At 32.3% G+C, this 24,874-nt stretch overlaps 1 protein-coding gene across 2 annotated transcripts in view; it reads right to left on the bottom strand.

The window, feature by feature from the left end:
- LOC143232652 (CUGBP Elav-like family member 4) overlaps positions 1 to 24,874 on the bottom strand; it is a 442,146-nt gene that overhangs the window by 234,364 nt on the left and 182,908 nt on the right. The gene's annotated exons all lie outside the window — the stretch shown is intronic.

Raw genomic sequence — 24,874 nt, forward strand, 5'->3', positions numbered from 1 at the left:
GCGAGAGATTTAGTGTGACTGGGATTCAAACCCGTGACCCTCTGACTGCGAGTCGAACACCCTTAACACCTGGCCATGATGGGCCGAAGGAGTTGACAGGAAGTTTCGAACTATATCTTTGAAACAAATTATTTAAGTTTTCCACATATCAATGAGACTGGATACCAAAAAAAAAGTTAAAAATTTAACTTAGTTGCGTAATAGAATATCATCGTATTTCAAAATGGTAACTTAACACCCCAGTGGTACAGCGAAGTATCTTCCGACTTGCAACTCTAGAAACCGAATTTCGATACCCGTTGTGGGCAGAGCATAGATAGCCCGTGTAAATTTGCATTTAGTTACAAAAGCTTAACAAAACAGGTAAAATATAAAATCCAGTTTGCTAAAAAATACTATAAGATTATGTATATTTTTTTATGTACACAGATACTTTAGTCAAATCGATGAATAACTAGCTGTCTTGAACCAAAACATATCTGTTAGAATACAAATATTTTTTCATCAAAGTCCTCAAAACATCCAAAATTGCTTCAGAATATATTCGGAAGATAAGTTTAAATACAAGCAGTATATTTACCTACCTTTGAATAATAATCCGAGCCTGGCATGGCCTAGCGCGTTAAGGCGTGCGCCTCGTAATCTGAGGATCGCGCCAAACATGCTCGCCCTCCCAGCCATGGGGGCGTTATACTATGACCGTCAATCCCACTTTTCGTTGGTAAAAGAGTAGCCCAAGAGCTGGCGGTGGGTGGTGATGACTAGCTGCCTTCCCTCTAGTCTTACACCACTAAATTAGGGACGGCTGGCACAGATAGCCCTCGACTAGTTTTGTGCGAAATTCTAAAACAAATAATAATTCATTCACTGAAGAAATGATTAAAGTACAAATACATTATTAAAATATACAAGTTATTCAAAACATCAAAAGCATGTTTCTACATTAATCACAAACACTGCATATTATAGCAAATTATGGAGACAATCAGTTATAGGGAAAAAATTATAAGTTGCAGATGGAGAGTCTAAGAATTTAGTTGGTTGACACTGAGACTATTATCTGAAAAATAAAAATCTAGGCTTAATACAAACATGTTTAATAGATTTCGCTGTTGAAGGGTATGCTTCATTATTTTATCTTCCAGATAACTTTAGCAATCAATTATAGTTTGTGTACACAACTAAAGCATAGGATTAGTCAGTGAGTTGTAATTTCACCTAATGTAACACCACTTTGTCCACCCACGTTTCTGCATTATGTATGTCAATCCATGAAGTAAATACAAGCAGAATTAAAACGCACCACACTATTAAATATTCCTCCTAATATCAACTTATACGTTCTTTATAATGATTTTGAAACAAAACATTTCGAAGAGCACCATAAAGATAAAAATAAACAATAAATACCAGATAAACTTCCAGCTAACTTTAAGCTTTCAATTACCGAGTTATGTCATAGGTTTTCCACTAAAGCTCATGTATTGCATCATATTTAGTAATTTTATGCTTTTGGATTTCAAGTGCTTGGTGTAAGGAATCGAAGAAAACTAGTTTGTTTTTTATTGTAAGTTTACAATATGCAAAAACATAAACGTATACATGTTCTTGTGAAAATTTTCTCAGTGTGCTTAATCTCTTCAATAGTTAAATATTGTTTGTTTTTTCATTATGTAACCACACTTTCAGCTGTTGTTTGCGGTAAAATACAGATACATTTATCTTGTCATAATTAATATTTTAGTTTTAATATATGCCGGTGTGATTCTTATGGATTGAGATCTGATGCTTTGAACAAAGTATTTAAATGTTCGTGATTACGTTCCTGTAAGTCTGATTATTTTCAATTTCAATAAATATTTTATCCATGTTTATCAACTATTTCACCATTTCCTTCGAATAGGAGCTAATAAAGAAACAGTGATTATTCTTCTCTTCCATATATCATATTTATTGATAATTTCACAGATACTTTTAAATTAAACTTTCAACTACATGTCTCTCGCTCAAGAAAGACCTATAACAACAACTGAATGTTATGATAATTCTCTTAATGTTTATATGAACATTATAGTTATTACACTGACTCGTGATTTTGAACTAAAAAAATCATATTTAATTTAAAACTTAGTCTTTCCGATTAAATATTATGATTTATCATTTTGGATAAATTCATAGTTTAAGCAAGTGTTAAGATGGCTTAGAATTTTAAAACATCATTTTAAATAGTTTTGAATTTCGCGCAAAGCTACATGCGGGCTATCTGCACTACCGTCCTTAATTTAACAGTGTAAGGCTAGAGAAAAGGCAACTAGTCATCACGATCCATCGCCAACTTTTGGGCTAGTCTTTTACCAACGAATAGTCATATTATAACGCCCCCACGGTTGAAAGGGCGAGCATGTTTGGTTTGACAGGGATTTAAACCCGCAACCTCAAATTACGAGTCGAGCGCCCTAACCACCTGGTCATGCAAGGTCTGTTTTAAATATCAAGTATTAAATTTCGAAATACAACTATAACTGTTCTATATTAAAGTAAAGAAATCTCGAATAAAATCTTAATCAAAATGTCCCTCACAAAAACTAAAAATAAAATGTTAGGGAATTCCAGCGACCAGACCTACTTTCGTTTTCCCTGAAAGATTATTCGTTCGTTTTATTATTTTTTTACGTCACTTTCAGTACGTGCGGTAAACACATACGATAGGGAATTTGTTTTAGAATTACATATGAAGTCAAACTTTTTATCTGCCGCAAAGTGTTCTAAACTTTCTACCTTATAGGCTGTTACTAACTGTTAGGAAAACCGCAGGAACTTGTACTGTGTTATAAACAAAGTTGGCATAAAAAATGTAACAAACATATTTTCATTGTTGTATGTTAACATATTTGGATTAAAGTAACACAAAAGACAAACAATAGACTCAGTAAAGTATGTTTAATAAACTTTCATTTCCATACTATTTCTAAATTCCATATGTCTGAAAGTTAGTTTACAAGTTTAAACTATGTATTGTGTGTGTTTTTCTTTTAGCAAAGCTACGTTTGGCTATCTGTTGAGCCCAACTAGGGGAATCGAATCCTTGATGATTTTAGTGTTGTAATTCTGTAGACTTACCACTGTACCAGCGGGGGACAAACTATTTAATTTGTAGATATGACTTTAACAATTTTCTAATATATAACATTTACTATAAGAAAAGAAAACAAACAAAATATATATATATATCGATTTTAGAATTTGAACATGAGGAGGGACTTGAGTCATTAATAAAGTCAATAAAACATTTCAGATGCCAGAAACGCTAACGAAAAATTCCCAACCTTTGTCATTTGAGTCCACCCTTTTAATGAGCACAGTACTATAAAGATATTGATTATACAATTAAAGTAACGATATTTCATCGTTAAAAATCAGTTGTTTCCCTTTTAGATTCCTGATTGGGAGAAATAAAGTCGTTATGATAAAATCGACTTTCCTGACATCCGAGACAATCATAATTTGAAACAACGCAACAATGTATTTAGTTATATAGTACATTTCTGAGAAACGTCACTGTAATTGTTGCATTTCGTGTCTTCATAATTAATTATTATTACATTACTGGGGTTCTTCAGTTTCTTTCAGATAGCAACACTATCAAGCACGTCATTATCAATTTTCTTTAAAACAAATAACTTTAATTGTAGTAAATAAAATCCTGTATTAGTTCACACTGTATGTGAATTTATTTGTTTGTTGTTGTTGTTTTGAATTAAGCACAAAGCTACTCAATGAGCTATCTGTGCTCTGCCCACCACGGGTATCGAAACCCGGTTTTTAGCGTTGTAAGTCCGCAGGCATACAGCAAAACTTAGAAGGAGAAGTCGGTGTCGCCTGTGGTTAAGGAAAGTTAAAATTTAAGCTAGTTTCCATCAAAACTCTCAAAATTAGTTTCCAACTCAAACAACAGCCCAGTTTGTATGTTAAAAAAACCTATTCATTTACAGCATTTAATTATTTGAGGACATCACTGCTTTCTTTACAGCTTTCTAATGGTTCTGCAATACTTTTGAGGGAGTCGCATCGCTAAAAACCGGGTTTCGATACTCGTGGTGGGGACAGCACAGATATCCCATTGTGTCTACCAATAAATCAATCTTTGCACATACATATTTCAATAAGTTTTTAATACATTTTGCAGTTAGAATATTTGTAATTAATACGTTATTCGCTCCAAAATAGCTCTCCTTTCTATAAAAGTAAAAATATCCCACTTAATTTTTCTGTGTAAAATTTCGATTCCCCCCGATGGACTCATCGGATAGCCTGATGTGGCTTCGCTATAAGAAAACTGTGTAAAATTATTTTGTAAAAATTTTATTTAGTTCAGTTAAGAATAATGACTTTTAAACAATTTCATCGGTCAATAATAAATTATGATCTGCTCTCTTAATGAGAACAAGGAAACAAACTATTACCCTGCCCTCTAGCCAAGTGGAAAATAATGATAAAGTTATTTACTGTTGAATATTTGTTTTAAGTACATATTTATTACATCACCCTTATAGAATTAAGAGAGCCCTAATTTATTTAGTGACCTCTGAAATTGTGAGATCAGTATTTTAAATTATATTGCATCTAACGAATTTATAATACACGGTAAAATATTGTAAAAAATTAATTCCGGATATATCGATTAATCTGGTTTTAGTCACCAAGGGTTAAAATACAGAAGTATTTAAGCATTTTCAAGCAAGGACAAAAATGATGAAAATGCTAGAGTTGCCAAAACTGTATAAACACTTAAAATAATTTATGATAGTCAACCATTCGTTTATGTTAGTAGGGGTGTAGTTAAAGGTAAAGCTTTGGTAACATTGAAATTAATTAACAACTCTTCGCTATTATAGAACAAACGTTTGCCTCAGAAATTAATCACATATTTATGAGCTTAATGGAGTTCTATCTAGCCTAGTAATCCAGTATTTAATTAATTGATTGGAGTAAGTGCAAACACTAGAGACTAGTAGAGACTTTTAGGTTTTAAAATAAAATAATAATGATATAGAATGCATATACCAACGATCCTGAAAGTAGATATAACACTTAAATATAAGTAAATACCTATTAGAAAAGAGTAACAACCAAGTTACTAGCATATTTTGTTTTAATTTTTTTAACACTATGACATAGCGATCGCTGAAACTAATATGGACAAGTGCGACAAACTTATCATTTATGTTATTAAAGTCTGACAAACGTTTATAAATATCATTTTCTTTATGCTTGTTGTCTTTATTGTATGCCAGTTTTGACTAAACAATATAAACAGCCGATTATTTTTTAAATTCAAAGTTTAGAATTTGACAAAAAAAATTTCTTACAAGAAAGTATGAATTTTCGACGTGAAAAATTAGATTTTTTAAATTTAATTAAATAAAAAATAAGAATTAATTTATGACTATATATGTAAATACTTGAAATTATATCGACTTTCCTAATTATTATTTAATTTATGCCATTTTTCTTTAAATATAACTGGCATAACTTTTACAGTGTAATATAGTGAACATTTTTAAAATTAATTTTGATGTGAACTTACGATGCGTAAAGACTAATATTTCTAATATCTACTAGAAAATATAATTATGTCGCAAGTATCTTGTACTGATATTAAACTAAATTCATTATTCATTAAATACTATTATTTAAAAGCTGAGAGCTGGTGAAGCATTAGAAGCCAACATGTCTAAAATTTGTGATTAAAATCAAGTAAACCGCATAGTTTTTCTTCAGTCCTTCTTAATTAGTCCATTTAGGATTCAATACCAGAAACGAAAGCACAAAGTCGTACTCCGAGGGTCTTGGGTTGGTATCCCTATCACACCAAACATCTCTTCCTTTTTTAGTCGTTATAACGTATGACCAATCCCACTATTCGTTGGTAAAAGAGTAGCCTGAGAGTTGGCGATGAGTGATGATGACTATCTGCCTCCTCTTTAGTCTTACACTGCAAAATTAGGGAAGGCTAACGCAGATAGCCCTTGTGTAGCTTTTTTGAGAAATAAAAAACAAACAAAACATGCAAATAACGTTTCAGATACTTTGTTGTTTATCAATATTTAGCTATGTTAATACTTTCTTGTATTGGTCTAAAGCTGTCTTGATCAGTGACTTGTGGAAGACAAAAGAAAGATCTGAAGTATTGTTTTATATGCCTCTGATCTTGAAAATAAATGAACAAACTAAGAGGAATCTGGGGAAAAAAACATTAGAGTTTTGTCGCTTCAAACTCCTCATGGAAGACTTCGTATTTAATGAGCAAATTATGAACATTAACTGTGTACTGCATTGTGACTTTTAACCAACAATATTCATTGCCGAAAGACGATTTCGGCTTAGAAGTCAAGTTACGTAACGACTGTCTAGTAACCTTACTTAGTAAATACGATACAGTTTATCTTTATACATCAGATATAAAATAAAGGTCATGTTATTAACACTTTAGCCGGAATGCAAACTAAACTTTAATGTTGTTTATATAACATATATTTCATTTTCTCTTCGAGATATCAAAGATAAACGACATTACTTTTCATTTTCAAATAAAGAGTAAAATGCAGGATGGTCAAAAATTATATTTCCTATTTTAAAATTTAATAACTAAATGAATACAACCATGCAGTTTTCAACGTTTCGTAGCCAAATTCGAAAAAGGAGAAACTCAGTGTTATGAACCGGTCAGGGTAAATCATTCCTTTTGTGTCCGTATTGTCAGCATAGCATTTCTTACGTATTTCAATATAAAGTAGTCTGGGACTGTGTTAAATTGTAATTTAGATTTAGATCTTAAATAAACGTTGATACGTATCAAATTTATTATACTTGAAAACAATAATGATACACATAATTTCTTTTTTATTACACATATATTTTAATATACAAACAACAATGCTATTAACTGTAATGGTTATTACAATTAATGATCTATTTGCAGAAGTTTTACAAACAATATTGAGTCTTCTATCTGATCCGGAACATCCTTGTTATCTTATCGAGGGTTCACGATGAATGAATTAATATCAAGTTGATATTGAAACAATTCACATAACGAGGGCCAGGCATGGCCAGGTGGTTAAAACGTTCGACTCGTAATCCGAGGGTCGCGGGTTCGAATCACCATTACACTAAATATTCTCGCCCTTTCGGCCGTGTGGGCGTTATAATGTGACGGTAAATCCCACTATTCGTTGGTAAAAGAGTAGCGCAAGAGTTGGCAGTGGGTGGTGATAACTAGTTGCCTTCCGTCTAGTCTTACACTGGTAAATTAGGGACGGCTAACGCAGATAGCCCTCGTGTAGCTTTGCGCGAAATTAAAAACAAAACAAAAAACAAACAAACCATTTAACGAGAAGCTAGCTGGCACTTCGTAACAGCTGAGGTTATATAAAAATACTAACGTTCAATGTTAGTTCCCTGAAGTTTAAATGGTTTGTAAAGTTCGAAATCTCTAAACGTTGCTGGTCAATACTTCAAGCCAAAAATGAATTTTTATGCGAAAAAAAAAATATCAATGGTAAAATACGATACGGATGTAATTCTAAAACTAACTCGAACAACATTCATAAAGCTATTGTAAGAAAGAACATGAATATGGAAGTACAAATCGATATAGAGAGAAATTGGTCTATAGTTATATTGAAATAATATATATCGTTTGTGATAACATCTTATCAAACATTTAATTACATACGCTTTTATATTAATACTATATGTTGATCAAAGCCCAGTTAACGTAACTTTCTTTTTCATTAATTTAATACTCTCCCTTTTGTATACTGCTCTCTATGCTTGAGAAGTGAGACAGTTTGTATATCAGGCTATAGAAGTACGAGAGAAATTTAATTAAAGAGTGTCGAATAAGCCCATAAACCCCATAGCTAATGGAGGAAGACGGAAATGAAAGGGAAGATTATATTCGTCAAACACTTGAAATGCACTAAACTTTAGCAAGCGAAGCAGCTTTCGTTTGTATATCCACGCTCCACCATGGTACTTCCGCTTCTGGATTTATATATTCGTAATGGTTCTACATTTCAGTGTTTATGTTCATATGATCTATACTTAGCAGACATATGAGAGAGTCGCAGTATTTTCTAAATAAATAAAAGTTTTAATGAAATACTGACACGGCTACTTGATTACTCTCGAGCACAACTTTTACTACTTTTAACAAAACTTTACTTATGACGAACGCTTTACGTAAGTTTTGTTCGCAGCTGCTGTTATTAGAAAGACTGACAAAGCTATTATAAATACAGCGCGTGCTTCACGTAATTAACTTTGCAGTTGTATCTGTGAAGTATATATAATAATGCATAGTAGATTTTAGCAAAACATTTACAACAAGTTTGTACGTTTCATGTCTATTTTATTTGTTATATAAGACTAGCTAATGACATTCGATACTCGCAGAAATAACCTCATAATAATACACACTTCAATAAGCAAATGGCTGCATATATTTATTATTTCATAATATATTTTAAATTGAAGGATATACGAAAACTGAGCTATCTTTGCCATGATACAAGAATATTTATAAAATAGCAAAGTTGTCTATTATTTTGTGTATGCAAATCAAATAACACTGAAGCTACACTGTAAGATTAAAGCATTTTAACAACACACTGGATCCGATCGCCTTGTAAACCCAACATAATAATCGACCAGCATAAAAACACACACACAGATGCATGTATACAAGATTAAGTAAATTCAAATAGCAGTCATAAAACAGTAACAGATAGGGGTAAGAAGTTTTATATGTTAAAGAGCTGTGATTATTTTTAATTATTAATACTTCATATACTATTTTCGTTACTCACGAATCATTTGCTATTTTTCATTTCAAGCGACAGACCGCGATGACATAAAAATTAAACAGTGAATTACAAGCTTTTAAAGAAAATAAAAATAACTATGCCGGGATGGCAGCTGGACTTGAAAAAAGGAACCAAATAAGACAGGAAAATAAATGGACATATCAATAGACCTGGCTAATGCCCAGATAGCAAACTAAACTGTCTCGATTTTACATACATTATAAAATTTCTATATTATCGGTCTTCTGACTATGACTATGGAATGCTTGGTGTTTGAATATAATTCCAGCTTTCATAATTATGCATTTTATTTAGTTAACTTTATAATACTATTTTTCTAAAACTATTTTACAATAGAGTAACACTTTACAATTGGAAATTCCGTTTCTATTTATTTTTGCCAGTAATGTAGAAATTTTATTCTTCATGTAAAGTTGAGACAACTTAGTGTGCTACCAGCCGGATCAAGTGATATGTCTACTTCTATACCTATCTTGTTTGGTCTTTTTTTTTCAAATTCAGTAGCTAGCCCAACAAAGCCTTTTCTATTCGGCAATAAATTTTGTCCTTACACTTGTTTGCTTACTTTTTTCCATACGATGACTTACGTGGGTTACCAGGTGGATAGAAAACATTTTAAAGTTTTTACAAATGTTGCATAAAATAACAATGAAATAGGCATTTAAAGATTATGAAGATTGTTTTGCTCTATCAGATGATGATGACATTATTGCTATTGATAGAAATAGGTAGACGTTGGGCCTGTTGAAGAAAAGTGATGATGAATGAAAATAAAATGTCTGGGTTTTTTTATACTATTCTTCGGTTTCGACTTTGAGACGCACTGGATAGCTGAAAAGTGGCATATACACCGGAAATAAAGCAACTATGTCAGGTAGCTTTTCATATCTAGCTGCTCATGTGTAATAATTTATTTTATTCACTTTATGCATAATATGGGAAATGGCTTCCTAATAATACCAGTTGTATAGCGTATAATGCATTGAATATTCTACACGTTGCAGCCATCTAATTTTCATCTTTCTTTGAATGGTAATTCATGTTTCACTCTGCACTTAAGTTTTTTAAAAGAACACCAGGTTTCTATAAGAAAGCTAACTTCAAGAGATAATAAGATCGTTTAAGCTAAAATTATGATTTTTTTAAACTTATGTAAAATAATAATCGAATAGGTAGTCAGAGATCGTGAAGACTGTTTTGCTCTACCAAATGATTATAAAATTATAGAACTGCAAGAACTAGAACTTGAAGAAACATGATGAACTAAATTAAGAAATCTCGAGTTTGGTTATTCGCAGGTTTTCAACTTCTGAACGTTCTTGATAGCTGGAAAGCTGTATACACTGAAAATAGAGCGATTATTACAAGTAGTTCTTCATATATAGCTTCTATTGAGCTTTAGAGAAGAAAATATGGATGGCTTTTGCAACGCTTAAACACGGGTGTCCGTGTCATCAGTGCTAGAGCCTTCTTCTATACATTGAATCGAATAAATTGATTACATCTATTGTAAATAAATCGCTTAAATAAGTGTTTAATTTTAGCTTTAGTGATAGCTTAAATGTTTATACGTCTTTTCAGATTTCTAAATTTAATAACAAAAACGAAATACATATGATCTCTAATTATTAAACTTCTATAAATTTTTAAAATTGTTTGAGTCCTTTACAGAAAATAAAACAAGGCATCACACATTTTGATTGGTTGTAATGTTTGTGTGTGTTTCCATGCATGATAGAATATCGCACCTTCAGAAGGGGGTTTGCCAATAGTTTCCCCAGTTTAGAAAAGACTAAGCACATCTCTGGCATCAGTTCCAGCCTTTACTCTGTAAGTAGTACTTGTCACAACTGATTATTTATATTTAATCGAATAGACCATAAAAATGTTCGAAAAATAGTTTCAACTGTGGAGCATTTTCAGCATGTTCAAAAACGTCCTAAAGCAGTTGAAATAGTTCATGCTAGGACCAAAGGACTGATCAAAACATATTTTGGGTGTTATATGTTTTCAACCTAATGGCCGTGGCCCGTAGTAAGATAAGGAACATTACCACTTTGAAAGAGGTGTGATATTTACTGACAGAGTTAAACCACTGCAAATATTGTGCATTTTCCAATATGTTACAATATAGTAAAGCTGTCATGGTTCCCTAAAACGCACAAAGTTCAAACCAAACAAAATAGTTTCACACAATAAGTGCTTCTACCGCTGTCTACGGTTGGCATAACTCAGATATAAAGTGCTTTCAAGTCTCACCGTCAAACCCAAACCAGTTCATCCAAAGTAAGCAATAACTGGCAGAATTTATTACTTTATATGTTGCTTATTCATTGTTCTTCACTCTGACTTCGACATTACTGGTACCTTGAGAGCTGACATTGTGCATTTATGGTTGCGTTGAGTGGTTTATGCGATTCATATTTATATTTAGTGCGGTAGAACCTTTCACTAGTTGACACTGTTCCGTCCAAATGTGTTTGACATATGGTGAGTATAGAACCAAAATATGTGGAACCACTTGGAAGTACAATACTACACGTAGATTTTATTGAATAGATATTTAACCTTCCAGGTTTCATAAAACTGAAAACACACCATGTTTTTTCATCGATATTAGACAGATATCCTGCTATATGATGTTGGTATGAAATTATGTTATATTATTTTGTTGTGTTTAACTATGCGATGTGTTTCTTAATATAATGATCGATATAAATTTGATGATGTAGTTTATCACTTTGTTCACGATACTAAAGATCTGATAAAAAATGTTTAAATTTATCGTAGTTTCCGTTTTAGATATTTATAAAAGAAAGTTATGAATTGAGATTATAAACAAAAACAAAACTAATTTCAAACGTATGATTTATACAGAAATAAACAAACCTCAGTTGAAGCTCTATGAAAGTAAGGCAAGCGGAAGGGATCGTAAAGTTAACATAGTAACAGTTACACATCATAAAATAAAAATGTTCGCAACAAAAGATAAAGCATTATTTATCTTTCGCGAAAAATAAACTATCAAAACGTTTTTTGTGAATAACAAATTATATTTGAAATGGTCAATCATAGCTATGCAGAGCACACATTAAGGAAAATATGCACGTATGTAAATGTTTGATGCCTATTTGAACGACACATAAACGAATCATTTACCTCAATTAAAGTGTACTTAATCTCACAAATCTTTGAGATGAGGATATAACAAGTACTTTCGACCTTGATTGTAAGAAAAACACTAACTTATTAAATGCTTCAAGCTTCAAAATTGTTAATTTTAAGCTACGGAGCATGAAGTTTAAGAGAACCATTTTTTTAATGATTTAAACTTCCTTTTTTTATGAACATCTTATGAGAATATATGATATGTCTAAATACACATTTAACATGACAAGATAATTTACATAATTTGAAAACCCACATTGAGTTGAGACCACGACCAAAACTGTGTTTTTTTTTAAAAATAGAGTTTACTTCGTAAAGCCCTAAGATTTGTGACCACTTTTGTAAAACGCTTATAATGGTTGCATGCATATAAACGAGTTTTACCTCATAGTAACTTAGAAAAGTACCTATAGGAGAATGTGAATTTTGCTGTTATCCAAATTTTCAAATTATGTGCTTGAATCTAAAAAAGCTAAGAAAAAGTAAGGGATTGATATTTTTAGTAAAATTCTAGTAAAAAGCAAGCTTGAAATTCTAAATAAGAAATGCTCCTAAGCGTTAGATGTATGAGTTTACACCTATATCGCTTATTAAACGCTAATCTGATATCAATTAAATGTGTTTTTGCTGCAAGTTCCGATTGCCATGTGTGTTTTAGATTGTTTCACTTGCTAATTAATAAATGAAGTTGCTTCCATAAAGAAAATTTCATTTTTGATTATCAAAGGTGATTTGATATTTATATAGTAATTTCTTTAAAGTATTTCCTTACTATAAAAGCACATAAAATATACTTTTAAAATAAGCTTAGAGAGGTGAAGCCACAAGTTACTGTGATTTAACTTTAGTATTTTATTTGTGTTATATGTATTTAGCATTTCATATAATTCATGTTTTGTATACATAAATCATCCATGTAAAGAATTTAAAAAAAACTTTAAATATGCGAAATTGAAAAAAAACACCAAAAAACATTTGAATGAGTAAATAAATACGTAGGTCCGGCATGGCCAGGTGTGTTAAAGCGTACGACTCGTACTCTGAGGGTCGCAGGTTCGCATCCCCGTCGCACCACATATGCTCACCTTTTCAGCCATGGGGGTGCTATAATGTAACAGTAAATCCCACTATTCGTTGGTAAAAGGGTAGCCCAAGAGTTGGCGCAAGGTGGTGATGACTAGCTGCCTTCTTACACTGCTAAATTAGAGACGGCTAGCGCAGATAGCCCTCGTGTAGCTTTGCGCGAAGTTCAAAAACAACAAATAAATACGTACATTACTCGGTACATTAATATATACTACGCTAACCATTATGACAGATTTCGAAAGAAGCGTTTTGAAAGGTTTGAACAAATGACATTAACTGTTTTTTTTTTTAATTAATGTATACTACTATCCATTGATTTCTGTGTTTCTAGATTTATAATTATCTATTAGAATTAATTAAATTTATCTACGTTAGTTTTGTATATATTGGCCTGAAAATAGTAAGAATAAACAAATGCTTCTCTGTAAATACAGCTTGCCCTCCAGTGGCTCAGGGGTATGTCTGCGGACTTACAACGCTAAAAACCGGGTTTCGATACCCGTGGTGGGCAGAGCACAGATAGCCCATTGTGTAGCTTTGTGCTTAATTCAAAACAACAACAACAAATAGCTGTATTTCTTTAGGCAAAGCTTATATTAAAATAATTAATACTTCCAGTATAGCAACGCTGTTTTTTTGTCCGAAAATGGATTTCAAGATAAAACCTGTTAAACATTCTGAGGCAATATATATATATATATATATATAATTTATAGTTCAAAAACACCTATTTCTAGTTCATATAATTAAATAACTGACATCATTCTTGAAAGAAAGCATGCATGTTTCGTATCCAGAGGTTGAATATGTTATATTAAAACGATTTTAAAGACTCATCACATCTTAAAATCCATGTTCACACCTTTTTTCATGCTCTAATCTGACGATTGTGCATTTTTGTAACAGTCTTGCAGCTTAGGTTTAGTTACAAAAGTGTCCGTTATAAGGCTATTATATTTAAAACATATATCCCTCCCTGCTAGGTTTCCATAATCCATTTAGTGTACAGAAAGACGATTTCCTATCTCCCGTTTCAATACTCCGATAGCACAGAAATAACTAGACGTTACAAATGATAATTTATGTTTTAAAAACTATGTTATGGCATTTTGTGATCAACAGTATTTGCACAACAAGTTTATTAAACGTTATAAAGCCAAATAAAACAGTACTTCAAACAGAACCTTCAATAAACTTTATGAAATGGAAACTCGCACTGCAAAGTATTAAGACTGCAATGTGATTGAAATTACACCCTAAACCAGCCCACAGTAACACCATCCTCAAAATAAAAATATGTTATTACGAAAGAGAACATTCTAACTCAAAATAAATTTCTCCTGGTTTCAAGCAAAATAATAAACAGGGTTGACGAAGGCACCCTAATTTCCAACCATTTCATGAAATCAATTATTGTTTTCATGACAAGATCTGGAATCCCATTGAGCTATCTATCGTTTAAGTGTTTCGATATACCACAAGTTGTCTTTTGTGTTTTCTTTTCTGTGTTGAAACTTGGTCTAGGAAGCCACTGTTCACGTACAGAAAATGGTATGTATAAAATACGTTAAGATGTACGTGCATTTGCAGAAAGTTGTTACAATGCAAATTGTGGTGTCGTACAATAACGTGTGATCAAAGCCATCATAATAAGAATGATTTACGATGAAAAGATAGCAGGAAAAGTGCAATATCACTTTTATAAAGTTTGATTAGGCTTTGATAATATTAGTGCAAAAGAACTGAGATGTACTTACTGGAACAACGATTCAGGATTACATTTTTAAAAAGCAGCACAGACATTTAAAATATCAAGATATCATAAATCTAGAGTGGTCATGTTCTATGTTCATTGTAGCTTATTAGATTTATATTAACGAGAAACTTCATTTATTAAGTTTCAGAAATATTCTGGCTATATAGCGTATGCATATATACTCATATATACATAATGTTTAAAATAATTCTTCCTAGAATTGTTGTTCATGTACAACATTTAAAAATTAAAAATGTATACAGTTGATGTTTATTTGTTCATTATAATCTCACAATTTCTCTAAGGTCTGCATTACCATATTAACATACACGTTCAGTTGATGGTTGTTTTTTCGTTAAGCGAGGTAAGATCCGACTTTTGTTAGACGTGGCACAATAAAGGCCGCATGTTTTACCCCAGATCGAATTTTGTGCATTAAAGAAAGTTGAGCAGGGCCCATGAATCCTAAGCTGATGAATTATTCATATTAAGTTAAGCATTTGGTGGCCTTTCAAAGAACCCGAGTAAATATTTATCAATATATATCTTATTTTAATTCTTCCTTAGTATGCAAGAATAAATCAAGAACTCCATAAAACACATTTCACACTTCAGAAAAGAACGCAAAAAGTCGTCATTGCTATATAGTTTTGTAATTAGTAATTCTTGTTTGTGATTTTTACTATAAAAATAATTTTGTCCTTCAAGACTCTATTATTAAGTACTGCGAAATAATTAAAGTGGGGTTTTTAAAACAATTCTGAGTCCAATTTAAAGGTAAACTTACAAAAAAAATGAAGAAAATTATGTCTCAACATAAAATTTATGGGGAAATTCTCAATCAAATGCAAACGGCGTATGTTTTTTTTGGTTCAAACATTCATTGCTTACACATTTAAAGCGTTGAAGCCTGTTGAACAGAATATACTTTAAAGAATAAAAAAATGTTTGGAAACAACTGTTATTTTCTGATGTAAGAATAGAAACCGAAGCTGAGCGAAACCAAAAGGATACAAATATTTCGAGCTGAGAGTAACATACAAAGCTAGCAGACAAAAAAATGTCAAAAACGAAACTAAGATCTCGAGCATTGATGGATTTCTTTCTAAAATTCCTCCAAATCCATAAAATAGGAAAAGCTGTATTAGCAGAAAGGAGGAACAAGTTGTATTATGGTGTGGCACAATGGTCCTGAAACTGTTATGACGGTTGCGAATAGCCTTAAGGAAGGATTGCCATTCCATTAGGACTGCCAGGAATACCAGAGGCCATTTCTAAGCTTAAGATTTCGGTGTTTGTTGAAAGCCTTCGTCGTAAATGCGTTTCTCAAATGTCAAAAACCTTCAACTAGTTTTTTTGTTTTTTCAAACAGATGTATTTTTCGCTGTTTTTAGTGTGTATATGTTTCTTGGCTTCTGGCCAATAAATAAATAAATAACATGATACAGTTTATAATAATATAATCATTCTGTGTAATAGTTCTATCTAAGGTGTGAGAATTATGCAGAAATCAGAGCTTTTGAAATGCGTCTTTTCGTCTAATTTGCGGGTAAAATGTGTTTAACCTTTCTTTATTAATAGTTAGGACATTAAACAACTCGTATATCGCTTTAGAGATATTATGGTTTGGTCTGGTTTGAATTTCGGGGAAAGCTACATGAGGGCTATCTGCGCTACTTGTCCTAGAGGGAATGCAGCGAGTCATCACAACATCGTCAACTCCTGGGCTACTCTTTTACCAACGAATAGTGGGATTGATCGTAACATTATAACGTCCCCACGGCTAAACGGGTGAGCATGTTTTGGTGCGACGGGGATTCGAACCCGCGACCCTCGGTTTACAAGTCCCGTGCCTTAACCACGTGACCATGCCGGGCCTAAAGATATTATGCAAGAAATATGAAACTGTTAAAAATAGGAATACTAATTTACACAAATTCACTTGAAAAATCACTTGTAGATTTGGAACGAATGGTAACAGCAAAAATCGGTTAAATTATGATAAACGCAAATATTGGTGTTAGGGCTTTTATCATTACAGTTTATTTAGTTTCTTTTCTTAAAAGGTGAAACGTGATTAATTCTTTCTAAAAACAACAAACAACTGCTTTATGAAATTATAGGTTAATAAGAATCACCCGTCTTTATATTCCATTTTACTTCACTCAAATAACGATGACATACCATTCTGCAACCGGTAGTTAAAATGTTGAAAATCCAATTGATTCAAACATTGGGAATAAATCACTTCACACAATGGAATAATAGATACAATGGGATATTTCAGTTTGTATTAATGAGCTTTGTCTATAGAGAGGCCGAACATTATTTACTTTAAACATGTATACTGACTGACTGACTGTGCAAAACTACACATAAATCGAAATAATAAAATGCTTAACATGATTGTACCCAGTAGAACAAGGTGATTAGGGTTCTCGACTCGTAATTTGAGGGTCGCAGGTTCAAATCACAGTCAAACCAAACATATTCGCCATTTCAGCTGTGAGGTGTTACAAAGTGAAGGTCAATCCCACTACTCGTTGGTAAAAGAGTGGCATAAAAGTTAGCGGTGGGTGTTAACAACTAACTGCTCTAGTTTTACACCGCTAAATTAGAGACGGCTATCGTGGACATACCTTGCGTATAGCTTTGCGCGAAATTAAAAGAACGAAACAAACCAAATCGGACAAACATTTATTTTTTAAATATGTTTGAAAACATGTGTAAAAAGGGTTGTGACAAAACTCGAAATATAATACAAAACTAACTAATGTTAGTTTTTTAAAATGCTGTATGTCATACATTATTGTTTGTTTCTTTATTTAGTATTTGAGTGTTTTCTATAGATATGTTGTGTTTATTTGATTTGCAGTGTTCGAAAACGTGTGAAGGTGACTTTTTGTATTCTTTGAATCTGGTTTCCGTTTTTCTACTTGTTTCTCCAATATAGAAGTCGTGATAGTTATCACATTGTATTTATAAATAATGTTGGTGTGGTGTTTGTCAGTGTAGTTTTTACACAGTATAGACCTTAGTTTTGTGCCTGGTTTCGGAATCAAACATCTAAGCATGCCCTCTACATTCCTACACTCAGTTACACAACCACCTTCAAGCATGTGATCAGCTATCGGTCAGTTACCTTTCTTTGTGAACCTGACGATGACCAAAGAAGGTCGAAACGTTGCTCACTCCTCTACATAAAAAAATTTCTCAAACCAAACCAGCCGTTTTAATATGTATATTTTTCTCTACAAATGGGTTTTCTCGTCATCACTGATTACTTTAAAAATTGTTTGTATAACTATGCTGACCTTTACCAGATTTGTTAACGAATAACTAACAAAAATCTCGCATAATAATCCTAGGATCGAGTATTCATGAGAAACTGTGAATGGGTAAGAAATGCGAAGAGATAGACATAAAGTAAGTGGGCTAAAAAAGGAAACTCATTGTTACAACACATACTTTACAAAAGAAATTGAAATACAGTATATTGTAGTAGCAATAATCAAAGAATGAAAGTAAACTGAACAAGACTCAGTTTAAAACAAAAGAAAGCTGAACGTAAATGGAAACTACAACCGAAAAATCAGTTGGTCAGCGTGTTTGGTTTTCAGGTTTTTAAACACAAAACAATTTCTTAAGTGGACACGCCAATGGTTCAGTGGTGATCTTAAAGTTTTATAATGCTAAAAGTCAGATTTTGATACTCGTAGTGATGAAAACACAGGAAGACTGTTTTGTTAGTTTGTGCTTATCAACAAATAAACAAACTTTTCTAAGAGGAGGCCCGGCATGGCCAAGCGCGTTAAGGCATACTACTCGTAATATGAGGGTCGCGGGTTCTCATCCCCGTCGCGCCAAACATGCTCGCCCTTTCAGCCGTGTGGGCGTTCAATCCCACTATTCGTTGGTAAAAGAGTAGCCCAAGAATTGGCGGTGGCTGGTGATGACTAGCTGCCTTCCCTCTAGTCTTCCACTGCTAAATTAGGGACGGCTAGCACAGATAGCCCTCGAGTACCTTTGTGCGAAATTCAAAAAACAAACAAACAAATTCTAAGAGGAATTCAAGACAAGACTGACAGAAAATTTACTCAAATTGCAACAGAATTATACATGTAATGCTAGTCCAATGAGAATAATTGAGTCTTAACCTGAAAGCTTTATTTTTATTTTCCCCTATGAAAGTTGTGCATAACGTGTGAACATTACTCAATAGGCACTACATTCAAAAATATCTTACAAATAAGATAGTATTTAATTACATATGCAATGAAATCTAATAACTTTTTCTAACGGATGTATGTGCTTTTTTATGACTGAAAATTAAAATTTTGAATGGTTTTTAAATATATTAATTATAAAGTATTAGAATAGGTAAAATTTCGTCAAAATGTTATTTACCATTGGAATAACATCATTAGCCTGTCTTGTAGAAAGAGGTTTTAAAGGGAGATTATTTACTTGAAAAGGGCAGTTTTAGATCGTTTTATGTGGTGATTGATTCACTAAGAAGGAAGGTATACTTCCACAAACGTTATCAGTTCTTCCTGAAAAGAAAGCTTTTCGATAGTGATGTTTGTTTTTAGATAAGTAAATCCAAAATTATTTTTCCAAGTTGCTTTCCTATTGTAGAAGTACAATGTTAGTTCAGGTTAACATATAGGTTTTAAACAATCAAACCTTACCTAATAAACTTAATATTCATTCATCGTGTAAGGAATTTCTTTTACAATTATACAATTCTGGTTCACGCTATACAGCATGAGTATGCTGTTGCTTAATATAAATGTTGCATGTTTAGGCTACAAATTGAAACTAAGGATAAGAAAGCGGCAAACTTTACATTATTAATCAAATAAAACAGGCTTACTAGATGCTTAACAATAATCACCTAAGTAGAAGTGTCTTTGTTCCGACCCATGCTCCCCACAAAGAAAGTTGAATTGGTACCACAACACCAAATTATGTGTATTGTTCAACCATAATACTCCTACAAAAGTGCATCTGATTCCAGTATGGTAATTATATCATTCAAATGCATTTTCAGCAAAGTTTTTCAGATAGCATTGTTGAAAATGTGATCTATTTTATTTGTTAGAATAACACTCATAACACTATTTGTCCTCAATTGATACTTTGAAAGGCCTACGAAGAAATGTTCGTAGACACAAATAAAAATGGAGAAAAACTTTAAAATAAGCACTTTTCTATATTTTATAAACATCAGTATTAGAACTGAGTCTGGAATGTTCGCTTCTGTTTATAGGAGAAATATATTATATCTGTCTCGTGAGATTCCTTTCCCAGTAATCTACAAACCACTCTTTAAAACTAGAATAACCTTCAAAAGTAAATTGTAAGTCAACTGTACCCTAGGAACTCGTACTTGACTGTTTTTCTTTTTCAGAATGCTGCTAATAAAGATACTGTATGTCTGACTTCTTTCCTAGCCGATAACGACTTAATTGCCTGATATTGACTGAATTATTTTAGTTACATTACTATAGATTATTTTTGTTTACTAATGTATTAAGCCCATAAAATAACGAGATCATTGATGTAGAAGATACGTTCCACGGACCATCCCATCCAATCCTTTGTGAAAAAACAGTAACTGTATTTATAAGAGTGACAAGCTTTCTGATTATGATAAAATACGTAATTTTATAATATGTATATGTGTGTTAACATGAGCTCCATATGTCTAAATCTCAATACAGTCTTTTTTCATGTTACAGTGCATTTACAAGCTTTTCTATATCAAAACGTAATGTATATATATAATATGCATACTAAAAGTGTCTCTAAAAAAATATAGTCGAGCGATACTGTTCACCAACAATGTCGAGACTAATTATAAACTGGTCATTTTATTTAAAGAATTCTTTATTAATCGTTATTTGGTCAATGGGTCTTGTTAAGCGTAGGAAATAGAATTGTTTAAGATATATTCAAATGGTAAAGAATACATACATGTATATTAAATCTATTATTTTTATGCTCTTTCTTTTTACTTGTCCGCCGGAGTAAACCATCGCTTAAAAAGGATTCGGGATAGCATAGACTTTACTACCCTTAATATTCTGAGTTAAATGAAGAGGCTTAAATGTTGCGTGACCGGAAAGTTAATATAAAGTAACACAATTTACAATTCCTGTTCGCAAACAAACAAGTAAGTCGCATGATTTTGAAAGAATTTCGATAAGCCAGCTAACGCACGTGCTGGATAAAACTACGGAGGGGCAAAGATAAATGATACTGACTGTTTTTATCTGTCAACATTAAACACCGCAACAGCGATACATTAAAACAGTCGCTGTTGTACTCTCCGGGTAGATTAGTGACTTGTTTCAGAAGAACTGCACGTGCATTGTCCCTCCATCCACAGACTTTCTTGAAGGTCAGTTAAAATTCCATTATAGAGATTTATTTTCCATTAACATTTCTGTGAGAAGAAAACAAAACTATTTCAAATAACGGACTGGACCACTATTGGTTTGATCTCGTTTTTGCTCTTTCTTTTTCTCTTTGCTTTATAAAGCAATTAAAAAGAAGCAAAGATCTGGTAAAGGTTAATATATAGAGACGAATGCAATACATGTTCACATTTAACAAATATTAATATAAGTGCAGTAGCTGTTATTTATAATATGGTAAATGATATGAAATATACAGAAAACTTGGATGAAGACAAAAAAAAAAAAAAAACTGTCCACAAAACAAGACAAGAAGCTGCATTATGAAAATCGTGAATCAAAGTACCTTTGAAACCATCTCTAATATGTATCTGTTAACTGCTGGACAGGAATATTTTCTTAACCATTAACTGTATCAAAATCTTTATTCCGGTGATAACATGTCATGATTCTGTTAAATCAGACAACATGTTCTCTGCTTTTTCTCTTCTTTCTATCCTCTACGGTATTAAGTAATATCTGTCTTCACATGACAACCTTTTAACACTCCATCAAAGGATATCAAGTAAACGAGTTGAAAGATATATTATTGTGCTGAAATTTATGTTGTATTTTTTATGTTTTTCCGTCTTGTATTATTGCAACCATTACATTATTACGTTTTTCCAGTAACTTGAAGACCTTTTCTTCTACTGCCATTTGATTTTCTTCGTTATAACCATAAAGAATCATACATATCTTATTTAGAAAAAAAACAACTGACAAATCAACATTGGCCTTAGGAGAAAGTATTATCCACTCCACAAAGCTGAACTGAAAACAAAACAATGGGAAAACACCATAACAATACGCGCCCCTGGCATGGCTAGGTGGTTAAGGCACTCGACAGGTAATCTGAGGGTCGTGAGTTAGAATCTCCGTCCCACCAAACCTGTTCCCCTTTCACCCGTTGGGGCGTTATAATGTGATAGTCAATCCCACTATATGTTGGTAAAAGAGTAGTCCCAGAGTTGGCGGTGGGTAGTGAGGACTAATTGCCTTCCCTCTAGTCTTACTCTCCTAAATTTGGGATGGCTAGCGCAGATAGCCCTTGAGTATCTTTGCGCAAAATTTGAAACAAACTAATGATACACGTAACAGACATATACGTTCTAATGATATTCATAACAGGCACGCATTTTAATCATTGCATTGATTTTGTCTGTATTATTGTTAGGATAGTAAAACATATTTTTCATTCTTTTTACAGAAAAAAATAGAAGAAAAATTGAGAATAATATACAACTTCAATTTACAGTTTTATATTCTAAGATTGAGCTAACTTTTATTGTTAATTTTTTAAATATAATTCTTAAATCTGGACATAAAAATCGAGTTAACGACTGATTAATCTTCTTGAAATGTTTACGTGTTTCTTTTGTAGTTTGATGTTAATTATTTTTTACTATATTATAGTTACTGACACAAAGCAAACTCTTCAAAACAATAAAATGCTCACAAATTACAGACTCCTGTACCTGAACACACAAAAAAATTATATTTATATATTTAGTGTTTCATATATCTAGACATTAAACGATTAATTCCTTCCCTTATCTCGAACTAAATCCTATTCAGTTCACTGTTGAATAGACAGGACAGCCCTGTAGACAGCATTATTTACGATGTACAAATAACATCATTTCTAAGTTGTTTTTTTTTAAATTGATGAATAATGTTTTTTTTATCTGTTTACATTTTATGCTATTCAAATATTTATTTATGTGTAGTCGTATTTCATTGTCACGATTTTGAAATAAATTTCCGCACATTTGGAAACTTCAGTCGAGTAAAAAAAAAACCAAAAATATTGTCATCTTAGCTTTATTATGATGAATATATATGTGACATGTTTATATGAATAGTTGTTGAAAGGGGATTGGAAACATCCAGCACCTTGCTGTTAACAAGGAAGCAACATTATTGTCTGAATTTAACGTCCTGGATGTGGTCCACTGATCAAAGCCAGACTAGATGCAGCACTTTAATCTGCTCCACGGAACAAATTTAATTTCCTTGGCAGCCACGTTTCCATCCCTTCTATAATATCAATCTTTCTCGACGTTGCTAAGTCTAAGCCTATACACTTTCAGGCTTATAGCTTGAGGTGAGGCAGATAATGTTGCTACATTGCGTGATGCGTTTAGCTTGCGTGAGATACAACAAAATAAAACACACTTTTTAATATGCGTTATGAATGTTGCAGGAACGTTGAGAAGACGATATCCAACAATCTTATCTGAACACCCTGAGTTCCTTACAGAATACTTGTTACCTTATTGCATTATTGAATATTTGAATTTATATAAGGAAACAAATTATACGAATACGAAAAGAGCATAAATTAAAACGATTTGGCTTACCTCGTTAATGATCAGTGAAACCTAATTTCCATAAAAATGTGTCTTACAAAGATATTTCTTAGCTATGCACTTTTAAAGTGCTGTAACGCTTAAAAGTCCGAGAAAAATATAAGCATTGTTTTTCCAGTAAGCACGTGCTTTTACTGTTGTTAATGCTCTGCTATACATCTTTTTAGGATTATTTCAGTACAAATTTGTTTGTAATTAAGTACAAAGTTACGCGATGGGCTATCTGCTCTCTGCCCACTGCGAATATCTGCTCCAGATTTAACATTAGAATCTCACAAACATACCACTGAGCAATCATATTAATACTAGGAACAAATACTTCAGAAATTTCCTCATTGAAATTACCAATGAATTCACGTGAATATCTTTAGATCTTATTCGTATTATATATTTTATTCTTACAATTGTTAACAAAGAATATTTTGATAGATGGTGTGACACTTCATTAAAATCCTCTAAAGACCAACATGGTGATGTAAGGCAAAAGAAATTAATTTATATAATTTAAGTCGTGTTAGTAACATAAATTGAGTGGAGAACATACGCACGAGTAGGAAAATTATAATACATTTATTGTGATTCTTTATCGCTAACAAATTCTGCTCTTGAAAAAAAAATTTTCGCTTTTAGTATTTGCAAGAAGAGAGACTCTAGGATCCATCTAATATATATTCGTAAATATGTACATACAGATGCAGTTACTGTGTGTGTGTTTTCTTAGAGCAAAGCCACATCGAGCTATCTGCTATCGAGCTATCCACCGAGGGGAATCAAACCCTGATCTTAGCGTTGTAATTCCGTAAACATACCGCTGGACTAGCGGAGGGATAGATGCAGTTACTAGATGGGAAAGACCTGATGCTTCTGTACAAAAGACCTGCAAACTCTCTTTTCTTATCTTACCCCTTTATTAAGTACTACTTATACGTATTTATACATATCACTTTTATGCATCAATAATACGCAGTACATAAAAGAAATATTTTCTATAAATATCTTTTTTTCTCTCTTCATAACTTACTTCATGAAATTTTATTATTTATTTTGTCATTTCTCTCAATACAAGAAATTATTTATAAATGTTTCATATCTTTCAAGCTTGTTTAAATACAACATTGTCGTACAGTACAATACTAAGTA

The sequence above is a fragment of the Tachypleus tridentatus genome, chromosome 11 (assembly GCF_004210375.1).
Source record: "Tachypleus tridentatus isolate NWPU-2018 chromosome 11, ASM421037v1, whole genome shotgun sequence".
In the NCBI taxonomy this organism is placed as follows: Eukaryota; Metazoa; Arthropoda; class Merostomata; order Xiphosura; family Limulidae; genus Tachypleus; species Tachypleus tridentatus.